General features: G+C 43.7%; 1 long non-coding RNA gene across 4 annotated transcripts; it reads left to right on the top strand.

Moving 5' to 3' along the window:
- Nucleotides 1-5,354: 5,354 nt before the first annotated feature.
- On the top strand, nt 5,355-12,916 carry LOC130377273 (uncharacterized). Of its 4 annotated transcripts, none has more exons than XR_008894137.1 (10): nt 5,355-5,487; nt 6,483-6,529; nt 6,676-10,439; nt 10,691-10,785; nt 11,119-11,250; nt 11,406-11,486; nt 11,583-11,665; nt 11,735-11,825; nt 12,050-12,170; nt 12,356-12,916. It is a non-coding gene; the product is annotated as an uncharacterized LOC130377273 (long non-coding RNA). The 4 variants fall into 4 exon arrangements; XR_008894138.1 differs by having other exon boundaries at nt 11,583-11,661; nt 12,356-12,901; XR_008894140.1 differs by having other exon boundaries at nt 12,402-12,901.
- The last annotated feature ends 84 nt before the right edge of the window (nt 12,917-13,000 follow it).

Genomic DNA, 13,000 nt, shown 5'->3' with positions numbered 1-13,000 from the left:
GTCCGTAGCGCTCCTCCTGACTCTAGCCTACTTTAAATAGTTTGCTTCGTTGCAACGGGGAAAACTGGGGCAGAAGTTGGCCGGAGGAAAGAACCATTGGTGTGGTCAGCAGCTCAGGTGAGACTTTAAATAACTGATCATCACACACACAAGGCCCCGCTGCTGCTAGACCTACCATGCATGTTCACCTGGACACTCAGCTATTGATTCATGTATTCATCATGTTTATTCATACTGTTCATTTTATGCACATTTCTTGTACAGTAATATTACTTTGGTGTTCTATGACCTTTATCATTTACTTCTATTGTCAGTAGTATGATTATTTTCTGTTCTTAGCACAGCAATGTGATTGAAGATTATTTTGAACTTGTGTCTGTGTGTGTGTGTGTGTGTGTGTGTGTGTGTGTGTGTGTGTGTGTGTGTGTGTGTGTGTGTGTGTGTGTGTGTGTCTGTGTGTGTGTGTGTGTGTGTGTGTGTGTGTGTGTGTGTGTCTGTGTGTGTGTGTGTGTGTGTGTCTGTGTGTGTGTGTGTGTGTGTGTTTTTTTTTTTACCCTACCAGTACAATCACTCGGCCGACGGCCCCCCCCTCCGAGGTGGCCCAGGTACGCGCCCCACCGAGGCAGGGGAGCTCCAGGAGGGTAGAGCTGCTGCCCCCGGGGTAGGTGCAGGCACGTTTACTTATTTTTTTCATTATTATTATTATTTTCTTTGTTTAGCACAGCAATATGATTGGAGATTATTTTGAACCTGTGTTTGTGTCTGTGTGTGTCTGTGTCTGTGTCTGTGTCTGTGTCTGTGTCTGTGTCTGTGTGTGTGTGTGTGTGTGTGTGTGTGTGTGTGTGTGTGTGTGTGTGTGTGTGTGTGTGTGTGTGCATCGGTGTTGTATTTGGACCGTACCAGGGAAATTACTAGACCGACGCCCCAGCCAGCAGCTCTGGACATGGTGGGAAGGACCTACTCCTGCCCCGCGAGCAGACAGCAGCTCACACAAGGCAGCCGGTGCTGCAGTAGTTGCCCCTCCCCCCCCCGTCGCCAGGTGGGGCCCTTCGACGGGGAAGAGGTCCTCGTCATCGACGGTTGATGCGTTGGATGGGCCGAGCACATCCAGCAGCAAATCCAACCAAGAGAGAGAGAATATATCAGCTCTGTTAAATATAGTCTCAGTCGTAAAGTCATTTAGTCAGATCGCTCATGTAAAGTAAATAGTCCATGGCACTTCAAACGGTCGTCCTGTCGCTGGTCCGAGTCCTCTGCAGCTCATCCAGAATGCAGCAGCCCGGCCTGTCTTCAACCTACCCCATGTCCCACACAATGCACCACTGCTCTGCACCCCGCCCTCGCTACCGGTGGCTAATAAAATCGGATTCAAGTCACCGGTAATTGCCTACCGTGACGTGAAAGGCTTTGGCCCATCCTACCTCCAAGACACAGTCCAACCGTTCCCCCCAGGCCACCCACTGTGTCCGCCAAACAGCTTGCTACTCCTTCAAATAATACAAATAATATAATCCAATTTGTTTATTTCTTGTCTCTATAATGTAGCATGGCTGAATGTCCTTATTGTATGCCGCTTTGGACAAAAGCGTCAGCTAAATATGTAATGTAATGAAAGTGTAACAGATAGCCACTAGGTGGCGAACCAACACAACCCATGATTCCCAGGCCTCTTAAAACCAGTGGCGTCCCTATGCTGTTTTATTCAGGGCTAAAGCCTCGGAGGTTATTTAATTAGCCCCGAATATGATCTTTGGGAGAAAAAAATTAAATAAAAAATATTCATAAACATTTATGAGTAGCCAAGTCTAGATAGTCCTTCTGGCAAGAGAATAAACAACAACCTGTTTACCACCCGAAGTGTATTAACCTATCCTATCCCCAGTCAGATCTGTGTGTGTGTGTGTGTGTGTGTGTGTGTGTGTGTGTGTGTGTGTGTGTGTGTGTGTGTGTGTGTGTGTGTGTGTGTGTGTGTGTAAGGTCTGTGTGACAGTTTGACCACTGTCCCTGTCTGTTTAACTGCCTATCAATAGTGCGCATTGATGGATAGTGTATGAACAGTAAACCTTCAAGCATACAGTATATTCAAGCTCTTTATTCAAGCAACAAACACTCACAAACAATCTCTCCCTCTCACCATGGCTCTGTACTGCAGACTAAAAGAGACAGGGTGGGCTGAGGGCTTTAAATATGGTTTCAGGAAACACCTGCTGCCACTGATTGGCCCAATTTGGGCCAAACCATTTTTCCTTGCGTCAAAGGAGGCCACTGGACATTGACATTGGACATTAATGAGCGACAAGCCGAAATGCACTCGTGAAAATCACTGATCTACAAGATGAAATTAACTTTAACACGCATGCTGTATTTTCGATGAGTTTATTCATGGTGGATTTGCAGAAAGCCACAGTTTTATAATCCCCCTGTTGATTGGGCCTGTCTAGTGGGAGGGGCCATGGGGTATAAAAGGGGTGAGCTGCTGTCCTTCTGACAGTCTGCTGTATGCTGTTGCCAGAAAAGGTTGTCTGTGTTGAGCAGGGTGCTCAGCTCTCCACAAGATGCAAATATCTACTGAGGTGATTATTCCATTATGGTTAAATGCATTTAGTGATTGAGCTTAATGTGCATTTATATTGCTAATGGATTATTTTATGTATTGACATTGATTATTTGAAGTACTGGTATTTGATTCTGAATATGCTTGATTTATTATAGAGAATATTTGATTATTGAATTGGTTTTGAATATGGTTTTATTTCTACTATTTTCAGATTTGGTGGTTGGCCTCCTCTGTTTTGCACTTATCTCACACTTTGGGGGAATAAATGTTATTAAAAACCTATTTGCAACTGTGTGCCTTGCCATCCATTGGGTTTGAATGTCTGGCTCATATCACTCAGCTACCAGAAAAAGTAATCATAAAGACTGGAACAGTAAACCTGATGTCCAATTTCAGCATGATTGACTCTGAAACTCTTGAGAAAACGTTACAAAGCCTCAGCTCCTCCACGTGCACACCAGTTACTCTGCCCACCTTTTTTTAAATCTGTCCTTCACCTACTAACGTCAGATCTGCTTAAAATCATAAATTCGTCTTTGGAGACTGACATTTTCCCCAAATCCCTAGACTGCTATTATAAAAACCAGTACTTAAAAAGAACCTAAATCCATTTTAAGCAATTACAGGCCCATATCCAACCTTCCGTTCATTGGTGAATTTTTTTTTTTAATCAACTAACCTCTTTTCTAACGCTTGACAACTTTCAGTCAGGTTTTCGGGCCAACCACAGTACCGAAAGAGCTCTGGCCAAAGTCACAAGTGACATTCGGCTAAATACAGATTCAGGCAAGTCATCAATCCTAGTACTAGACCTCAGTGCAGCCTTTGACACTGGACCACACTATATTGCTTCAGCGACTTGAGGACTGGGTTGGCTTTACTGGTGTTGTAATCAGGTGGCTAAAATCCTACCTATTCGACAGGAGCTTCCCTGTTACAGTTGGAAACTGTTCCTCAGCATCTACATCTTTGATCTGTGGAGTTCCCCAGGGCTCAATCTTGGGTCCACTATTATTTAACCTTTACATGCTGCCTCTTTGTTAACTTAAAAAGAACTCAATCGCCTACCCCAGTTACGCTGATGGCACTCAAATCTATCTACCGCTAATACCCAATGACTATACCCCCGTTGAAAGTCTGTCATTGTATTTATGAAATAGATAAATGGATGTCGCAGAACTATTTACAGCTCAACAAAAACAAAACTGAGGTGGTAGTTTTTGGAAAGGAGGAAAGGCAAAAGATCTGCCTTACTTGAAAGGAAAGGCCTAATAGCAAAAGATGTGGTAAAAAACCTAGGTGGCCTTATAGATAACAACTTAAATTTTAGCAGTCACATTAAATCAGTTGCAAAATCAGCATACTTCCATGTTAAAAATATCAACAAACTTAGAGGATATACGTCAAAGGAGGATCTGGAAAAAAATCATACGTGCATTCATTATTGTAATGTACTTTCCACAGGACTTCCCAACATTTTTATTAAACCACTTCAAATGATACAGAATAGTGCAGCCAGGGTCCTCACTAAAACAAATAGGAGAGATCACATCGCCCCAATCTTAAAGTCCCTGCACTGGCTCCCAATTAGTTACAGAATTGATTTTAAAGCACTTCTGCTTGTTTTTTAAGTCTTTGAAGGGGGTTGGGCCAAACTACTTACATGACATGTTTAAGCAATATTCCCAAATAAGGTCCCTTAGATCACAACATAAACAATTACTACTGAAACCGACCGTCAGAACAAAGCAGGGTAAGCAGCTTTTAGCCACTATGGTGTCCATCTCTGGAACCAGCTTCCAGAGACCATCAAAAACACCCCCACTGTCACCATTTTTAAAACAAGAGTCAAGACCAAACTCTTAAGATGCTTTCGGCAGTTAATGAACATTGTTTTTATATATCTTTTCTATTTTCTCTTTTTCTATTTTACTTTTGCTAAAATTGTGCATGATTTCAAATTTGTATCTTTATTTTATTTATTTATTTTCTTTTTTTATTTTGCTTTTGTTTGAAGCACATTGAATTGCCTCATGTATGAAATGTGCTACACAAATAAATATGCCTTGCCTTGCCTCTTCCATTGAAAAGGAATGTCTTGCCATCAAGTGGGCATTGGACAGCCTTCGGTATTATCTTCTTGGACAGTCCAATTGGAAACGGACCACCGGGCATTGAGCTGGATCAACTCCATGAGGGATAAGAACTCCCGTGTCACCAGATGGTACTTGGCATTACAGCCATATTGCTTCAATATTACTCGGAGCTGGAAAAATGAACTTGCTTGCCGATTACCCATCCCGCCTTCCTGAACTTGCAGTTCCTGGAGAGGAGGGAGGTGATGTGACAGTTTGACCACTTTTCCTGTATGTTTAACTGCCTATCAATAGTGCGCATAGATGGATAGTGTATGAACAGTAAACTTTCAAGCATACAGTATATTCAAGCTCTTCATTCAAGCAACAAACACTCACAAACAATCTCTCCCTCTCACCATGGCTCTGTACTGCAGACAAAAAGAGTCTGGGTGGGGCTGAGGGCTTTAAATATGGTGTCAGGAAACACCTGCTGCCGCTGATTGGCCCAATTTGGGCGAAACCATTTTCTCTTGTGTCAAAGGAGGACACTGGACATTGAAATTGGACATTAATGAGCGACAAGCCAAAATGCACTAGTGAAAATCACTGATCTACAAGATGAAATGAACTTTAACATGCATGCTGTATTTGAGTTTATTCATGGTGGATTTGCAAAATGCCACAGTATTATAATCCCCCTGTTGATTGGGCCTGTCTAGTGGGAGGGGCCATGGGGTATAAAAAGGGTGAGCTGCGGTCCTTCTGACAGTCTGCTGTATGCTGTTGCCAGAAGAGGTTGTCTGTGTTGAGCAGGGTGCTCAGCTCTCCACGAGATGCTAAATATCTACTGAGGTGATTATTCCATTATGTTGTAAATTATGGCTAAATAATGGATTATTTTATTTATTTATATTGATAATTTGAAGTACTGGTATTTTATTTTGAATATGCTTGATTTATTATAGAGAATATATGATCATTGATCATTTGAATATTTGAATTGATTGAATTATTTGATTTTGGAATTGGTTTTGAATAGGGTTTTATTTTACTATTTTCAGATATTTTGGGGTTGGCCTCCTCTGTATGTTTTGCACTTATCTGACACTTTGGGGGAATAAATGTTGTTAAAAACCGATTTGCAACTCTGAGCCTTGCCATCCTTTGGGTTTGAAAGTCTATATATATCTATATAATTTGTATCTATATTAAGTTAATTTTTGTGTGTTTATTTTTATGGTGTGTGTGTATGTGTATATGTATATATATATATATTTTAGTGTGTGTGCATATGGTTTGTATCTATATGTTGTATGTATCAATATTGCGTGTGAATCTATATGGTGTATTGGTTTGTGTGTGTGGTGGTAGGCTCCAGTTTAACCAGTGAATGAGTCTCTCTGGTCTCTTTGATGAAAGCTTCCTACTCACTCACACACGCACACAGTAAGGTGAATTGAATGAAGACTTCTTTTCGTTTTGCATGAATCTAAATCAGTCAAATCAGACTCGTCCCTTTAATTAAAATGAGGGAGGTCATTTGAGATCCTACACAGAGCTGAAATAGCCGCTCGCACTGTTACAAAGCCAACCAGAGGGCGCCAAACCTGCGTTGTGTTTTACTAATAAGCTCACCTGCCGCAGCTCGCCTGCCAAGTGTATTTCTTAATTAGTTAATTGGTTGCATCTGGTGCGTTTCAATTAAGAGGGAACTGGACAGTTTGTTGGTGTCCTCCACTGTTTGGCAGTGTAGTGTCTCCCAACGTATGTTGTGTTCCCAGAAACCAGAACATGTGTGTACTGTTTTGAGGTCTGTGACTTATTTAACATCTCTTCCTGTTTCACAGGTTAAAGACTTGTTGAAGTAAAGAGGAGCATCTCATCTGACCCTGATGTGAGTAGAATTGTGTGGGAAGCACAACTGACGTGACTTCTATGTTGACTATAAATCACTGATAATGTGTGAAAGAAATCGGGGATTGTGGTGGTTTAACTCTCTTTCGAATTTGGACCATGAGTAAACTGTTGCTTCCTTCAAAGGTCTATAGTGGATATTTAACTGCAGTTCTGTGAGTATCCCAAGTTAACCATGAAGATGAACTGCAAACTGTAAGTCATTAATTTCTCATTACTCTTGGGCACATTGATGTATTTTGGCTTCCTGGTGAGTTAACCTGTTACCTGAAGGTTCAGTTGAGTATTAAGGATGTTTTATTGGTTCGGGGGTTACTTAGGTGTTTGGTTTATGTTTGTTAAAATGGTTACAGGTTCCAAGTTATTGTTTTAAGCTGGAGTAATCGGTTGGGTTCTGACATCTTCAGTCTTCTTTCATTCTACTCTCCTGAGCTCTGCATCTTCATCACATGAGTGCTGCTTTACTGATGAGGGTGTGGTCTGAGTGAGCAGAGGTGCATACTGGAATACAGAGCTGTCTGAAGTCTACAGGTCCGTAGACACGCCCCCTCAGGGGAAACCAAGTGTTTGAGAAACTGTCGTGACGTCAGTTACATGGACTGGAATGTTCTTTAAAATGGACTCAGGGATTCAGAAGGAGAAACACCAGGGGGAGATGAGGTGGCTCCTCATCTCAACGACTAAAACACAACTTCAGTCTGACACAGAGAACCATGGAACACATTCAACAGTCCCCTCCAGGCATCATGACTCCTCAGGAACAGCTTCATTTCCATGAAGGTCTTATTTGGGGCCATCCCCAGATGGATCCTGGTCCTCAAGAGCCAACCCCCTCCACTGTGTGGTCTTCTGAACAGATGACCTCCTTCCTGTCCTCAGGCTGACTAAAGCTGCACCGTTTGCATCTGTGAAGGCCCCTCATTCAGGAAACCACTGGACTACAAAGACATGACTTCCGAGACGTTGAATCAACCTGGGACACATTTTGGAGACGCCAATCATAATCCATCACCAATGTGGGACGTCACTGAAGAATGTTGTACATAATTTACGTCTCTGGAGACATTGGTTGTTCTGTTCTGGGTGCCCTGGCAGGAGAGCTGGGGGTGGTGATGGAATGTTATTTGGCATGAGGTTTTTACCCTGCATGATTGTTTGGCCTTTTATGGCTCAGTGGTGTGTGTTTTGGGTTTGACATGAGATGGATGATTTTTGAGCATCACTAGGGTTCTACTGTGTGTCTCCCTCTCACACCTGGCATGGGGTTCTACGTGCCTGTCCTGGGTTCTGTGTGTGTCCGGCTTGCTTCGACCGTGATAATGATCATACGGGAGTCTGTGTGATTGGCTTGGGATATTGGAATGGTCAAATAAATCATACCTGATGGACGGCCACACGTTTACTTAAGGGCCTCCAGTAGACGTGAAGAGCCCAGAGCGACGCTCCGGAGTGTGCTCCAACACACTGGGCAGGAAGGAGGGTAACCAACTCAAGTGTAAAAGGATGTAAGCGGCGTGTTCAGATCAGTGTCTTCAAACTAGGACCAATCAGGATCAATGGAGGATGGACACCAAAAGGAATTCCCAATCAGGATCAATGGAGGATGGACACCAAAAGGAATTCCCAAAGGAGAGTCTGACGTTGGAAAGGGACCTAAATGGATATTCAATATAACCTTCAGACCTGTAATGAGACGGCTCATCCTACCTGGCTGGATTGATGGAGAGCCCTGTGGATCTTTTCTTGCTCTCAGTTGCACGTCTTCTCAGGCTGAACTGTATTCGTTTCGGACAGGACTAGCTGAACGATTGGTTCCCTTAAATGAGAACCAATCTGGGAACTCCAACTAGTGTGCTCTTCGAGCTGAAGTTGTGCTCTTAAGCTGAGGAGGTAAGGAAACCTTCCCTGGGGTTTCAAGGTGTAAAGAGGAGGATGTTTCAAAGTGTTCCATGGTACTCTGATGAGGACCGTTGTTGTGTTCCACTGGCTGGGAGGAAGAACCCTCACATCTTCCTCTTGGCCTTTCTCCTCTGAGTATCCTGGCGCCATCTTGAAGGATATTCCAGCTCATGCAACTGATGTCACGACAGATTCTCTAACACTTGGTTTCTCCTGAGGGGCGTGTCTATAGAACTGAAGACTTGAGACGGCACTGTATCCCAGCATGCATCTCTGCTCACTCAGACCACACCCCCATGAGTAGGATGCAACATTCTAGGGATGGGGATGTAGAGTTTTATAAGTAACGAGGGAGCAGACAAAGGTGTTTAGAACACAATGGCATGTCAAGTCTGTAAATCTCTAAACCATGAAGATGATTGGATAGTTCAGGAATTGGGCTTCTATTTATTATGAGCAGTCCTTTCGCTCAGATGCCCACTTCTCACTAGACCTGTACATGTGTTGGCTGGCTGGCATGATTTGCTGTTGGTGATGAGGCGGTCAAGGTGACGTTGCAGGGCTTATGGTTGGCTCTCTGTGAGCTAAACGTTTAGATTTGCTCTGTATGGTTTGTACCCTGAATAATCTATACAAGTGTAAAATGTAGACGCGGTTTTGTATTGAATGATTCCATTGTTCTTAGGCAAGGATTTGATATTTAAAGTTGTTGTGGGACATACATGGTAGTTTGGTTCTTTGTATGGTTTTGAGTGATATAGCTTGTACACACTGGGTGCATAATAATGTAAAGGTACCAACAGCAACAAACAGATCTCCTCAAGGTAAGTCTGTTGGCTGTGTTTTAATGTAGACCATCGCTGGACTTCAGGATCTTCCTCCGTTCAGCTCAAGGTGAGGCGCTGGTTATGTTTTTTCTTTGGTTGGTTCCGGCCGGAATGTTCGGATTCCGGTCGGACGGTTTGTGCTTCCCGCCGTGGAGGTTTCTGAGTGTGGTCACTTTATTTAGTCCCAATGGTTAGCATAGAACGTTGTAGTCTTGATAAACATTAGAGGCCACCTGGCAGTTAGTTGGAGCGGAGTCCCCTGAGGGAATCTGGCAGAACGTTCTGGATTGTATTTGCGCAACCTCGAGCCGCTGCCAACGAAAATAATTTTTCATTCGGTTTCCATTGGGAATTGTTGCCCCTTATCTTAAACAACTTAAGTTTGATATAAAATAATACATTTAATTTAAAGGGCGCCTTTCAAGACACCCAAGGTCACCTTACAAAGCATAAAGTTATCATAAATCGTTTAAAAACAAGACATTGTGGAAAAATAATAATAGATAGATAAATAAAACAAAAACAAGACAAAACAAACAATCAAGACAGTGATCAGTTAGACGTAAATACATACTGATACGTACGTCGTACAATATCTTGATAATTTTCGATGGTTGCGCCGTACTTCTAACCACGTTGACGGGACTCGCGCTGCGTACGAAACGGCCTTCTACTTGCGGGCCCATTTTTGACATCGGTGAAGGCTGTAAATCATTTCAAGCTGGAAGACATTTTGACAGTTCTTCAACGGAACCCAACACCTGAATATGGCTGAGTAAATTTGATTTAATATCGATACTGCTTAGTGTTTGTTACTTCAGCTTTTGTACGTTCTAAATATCTGCGGCCATTAATTGCCACAGAAGTTAAACCCTACCCAATGGAATGACGTTAAACAACGACTTTGTTGCAGAGTTGCCAACTGGATAATATCAAAGCTAAAATTATGGCCGTTCTTCTCACATGTTACAGTAGAAGATTATCCAGAACTGTACAAGGTTAAAAAGGTAAAAAGTTTGTCCCAAGGTGTGTGCCTCCTCACCCAGAGCCAGACCTCCACCTCCTCACCCAGAGCCAGACCTCCACCTCCTCACCCAGAGCCAGACCTCCACCTCCTCACCCAGAGCCAGACCTCCACCTCCTGTCAGAAGTCGTCCAGAACAGGTCAGTGCTCTGGTGTGTGAGTAGAGTCTGCTTAGGTCAGTTTCAATGCATGGGCTGAACCACTTCTTTAAACTTGTGGACTCTCTCTGTCTTCATTCCCAAAAACGGGATGCTCATGTCTGGTCTCAAGTCTTTTCTAGCCTTGAGTTATAAAATAATGGTTCAATTAATTGTGTAACTCGGTTTTGGATGAGTCAATTAATTTTATTGTTGGGCAAATTCTGATGTAACCCTGCTGCTGTATCTGAAAGGCGAGGCTGAGAGGCTGGGGACCGGAGGCTTGTGGTGCCAGGGTGGACCGGAGACTGAGGCTGGAGACCAGGGGCCTGCAGCACCGGACCAGAGGGTAACCGTCACCAAGCTCATCTGAAACACTAAAATCCACGGTAGTTTAGGTCTGCTTTTGATCATCTAATGACTTTAAATCTGTGCCAAGCTGTGATTTGAGTTAATTCGTACCGGGGTTATGCAGGAGTCATATGAGCCATTATTGTTACTAGTGCTGCTACGACCGTAGTGGATGAATTACTGAACGCGGCAATCTGCAGACGTTGTCTAATTGAAGTGTTTAAATATGTTTAAATTTGTCTTCCATTTTACAAGTGAACTTCAGATGCAGGTGGTGGGGTGTGTTGCGTCCCCAGGTGATTTAATGCTGAGACCAACTGTTTGTAACCAGACCAGGAATCCATGTCTGGAGGAGCTGAAGGAGGAGCCGTGCTGGTGGAGCTGATGGAGGAGCCCTGCTGAAGGCCCTGCCTGGTGGAGCAGCTGGTGGAGGCCCTGCCTGGTGAAGGACATCTGTCGTGGGGTAGATGGAGCTTGACTCTGAAGTGATCATCACACTCACTGCCACTTCTCGTAGAATACTGCTACCACAAACCACCAGCGTTTGTACCATATATACCAGACGACTACATCTGTTTCTACCACACGTTGAAGCAAGACTTCCGCTGTTTGTTCCAGACCAGGACTCTGTCTGAGGGGAGCTGCTGGAGGAGCTGAGACGCTGGAGGACGACTAGGAATCGATCAACAAGGATTCCTCGTAAGTTTGTATTTACTTGCATGGTTGACCTAAAGGGCAAAATACAGCTGTTACTTTGACATGCGTTAACCAACTACCGCTGTGTTTTCTTACTAGAACGTGTTTCTGGAGCGGAGGCGAGCTGGTATGGGAGCCGTGAATCTGGAGGATGACCATCACTCTACCAACAAGGATTGTAAGTATGTATTACCCTCACAAAGTGGAAATAAAGGGCTTAAAAATAAGACAAACTACATGTTTGTTACCAGACTTTAGGGCCAGACTCGCGCTGTTTGTTCCAGACCAGGACTCTGGTTGAGGAGAGCTGATGACGACCTCACTCTACCTACCAGGATCCTCGTAAGTTTGCATAAAAAAAAACAGAGTGGACTTGTAACGAAGGATTAGTTTGTCCAGTACAAGTTACGGCATACTACTGTGGTTGTTTACCAGACAAACTACAGCTGCTACTTTGTTACGCGCCATTAGAGCCCAACTACTACTGTGTTTGTTACCTTACATTAGAGCCCAACTACTCCTGTGTTTGTTACCTTACATTGGAGACAAATTACGTTTGTAACCAGACCAGGAATCTGGAGGACTGATGGAGAATCCGTACATCTGGAAGGCAAATTCTGAGGACAACCAGGACTCTACCATCAAGGATTCCTCATAAGATTGCATTATCTGGACATAGTGGACTAGGTAGGGGGTTGGGGGTTCAACTCTCAAACCAATGGTGCCGGGTTCAAGTCCTCAGAATACAGTGATGCGTCCTTGAGCAAGGCACCCTAAAGCCAACCTGCTCCTTAATGACTTATCTTGGTTTCAGATAATGTTGCATCTTTTGAATATTGAACCTAATCAATGTCGTTCTTTGGTCCGGGCAGACACACCTGAGTTGAACCTCACCTGATCCTGTTTGGTCGGGGGTAGACACACCTGAGCTGAACCCGCCCTGATCCTGACATCCTGCTGCTCCCGTCTCCTCAGTTCATCTGAGCCTCGTCCTCCAGAAGACCTGCTGAGCTCAGCAGTCTGAGGCTGATGGATCAATGACCTCCAGTGGGACCGATCTTCTTGACCCAACATGTAACCGTGTGCTTCCACACGCCTTTCCTTCACGTCTGTCACTAACCTCACTACTTCACTACTCTCTACTGCTTCCTCTTTTCTTCCTTCTCGGTGGTTCAAACCTTTACACTGAAGGCGCGTCTTCCTGCCCTCAGAGGGTTCAGCGTTAGGGTTGAGAGTCAGGGTTTAGAGTCAGGGACAGAGCTGGTCAGGGAGGACTGCTTTTACACAAACCTCTTCACTTGCTTTCGGAATGGTGGCGGCATTTTGAAAAGATTCATTTGGGAAAATGTTTTTCTCTCTGCTTTCCTTTACAAAAGTGTATTCAACTTCTGTCAAGTGTTTTTGTTTATATATTAAAATCCCACATTGACTTCTACATGTTTGGTGCGGTTCATTTAATTGTCCTTTAACTTGGTTAATGTCAAGCTGAACTCCTGGAATACATTTAATATACATGA

Source organism: Gadus chalcogrammus, chromosome 23 (assembly GCF_026213295.1).
Source record: "Gadus chalcogrammus isolate NIFS_2021 chromosome 23, NIFS_Gcha_1.0, whole genome shotgun sequence".
NCBI classification, from domain to species: Eukaryota; Metazoa; Chordata; class Actinopteri; order Gadiformes; family Gadidae; genus Gadus; species Gadus chalcogrammus.
The sequence above is the reverse complement of the archived record's forward strand: the minus strand, read 5'-3'. Positions and strand labels throughout refer to the sequence as shown.